This window comes from Nematolebias whitei, chromosome 6 (assembly GCF_014905685.2).
Source record: "Nematolebias whitei isolate Nwh7 chromosome 6, NemWhi1, whole genome shotgun sequence".
NCBI lineage: Eukaryota > Metazoa > Chordata > Actinopteri > Cyprinodontiformes > Rivulidae > Nematolebias > Nematolebias whitei.
Genome location: NC_056503.1, coordinates 48,774,207 through 48,775,299, shown reverse-complemented (window position 1 = coordinate 48,775,299; position 1,093 = coordinate 48,774,207). Strand labels below are relative to the sequence as shown.

Below are 1,093 nucleotides of genomic sequence, written 5' to 3'. Positions count from 1 at the left end.
AGCAGCACATGTAGTGACTGTGACCACAGCCGGTCCTCAATCAGAACAAACAGACTTCAAACAGGTCGTCCTGTAATCCCCTCAGATTAATAAAGTCCAGACTAAGAGTACGGTCATACTGCACATATTAATGTTTCTTTACAGTGTCTGACTTTTTTCATTAACTCCCACTCAAAACTGGAAAATAAGTCTGAGTGTCCTCAGCCTCTTTCTGCCTGCTGACTTGGATTAAACTGAACCGTGTGAACGCAGCAGAAACAGGAAGCATGCCTCTATAATTCAAGCAACAGATTAGAGCTCGTTAAGACTTCTCTCTGCTAGTCTGGTGGGGGAGATTAAAAAAACAACCAACTGTTGGATGAATCAGACGAGTGTCCAGTTCAGACCTGCTTTATGTAATCTGATCGATAACGGCAGATTTTAACGACCGGTTGAACAACAAAAGAATCGTAAATGTGGTTTTGTTTTTAAATGTGTGTTTGTGATACAGAGGAGGAAAAAACAACAACAGGGTGTGTTTGTTCCAGAGATCAAAGGAGCGTCAGTTCAGGAAGCTGCAGGCGAGTCGGTTCAAAACGCACCACGAGGAAACATCAATGCAGGCTGCGTCATTTTGTTTATGTTTACTAACTGGACACCGTGCACGCATGCGTCTTGTGCTCTGATGTGAGCTCAGACTGAAGCTGCGGTAAATGTTGCTGCAAGTGAAGGAGTGTTCACTTCCTGTCAGCGGGGATGTTAGCATCACGAGTGTTCACTTCCTGTCAGCGGGGATGTTAGCATCACGAGAGTGTTCACTTCCTTTCAGCGGGGGTGTTAGCATCACGAGAGTGTTCACTTCCTGTCAGCGGGGATGTTAGCATCACGAGAGTGTTCACTTCCTGTCAGCGGGGATGTTAGCATCACGAGAGTGTTCACTTCCTGTCAGCGGGGGTGTTAGCATCACGAGAGTGTTCACTTCCTGTCAACGGGGATGTTAGCATCACGAGAGTGTTCACTTCTTGTCAGCGGGGATGTTAGCATCACGAGAGTGTTCACTTCCTGTCAGCGGGGATGTTAGCATCACGAGAGTGTTCACTTCCTGTCAGCGGGG

At 46.8% G+C, this 1,093-nt stretch overlaps 1 protein-coding gene across 1 annotated transcript in view; it reads left to right on the top strand.

Annotated features, from left to right (window-relative positions):
- The window catches only part of LOC119411029 (polypeptide N-acetylgalactosaminyltransferase 17), a 36,588-nt gene that overhangs the window by 17,753 nt on the left and 17,742 nt on the right, over positions 1 to 1,093 (top strand). The window lies entirely within an intron of this gene.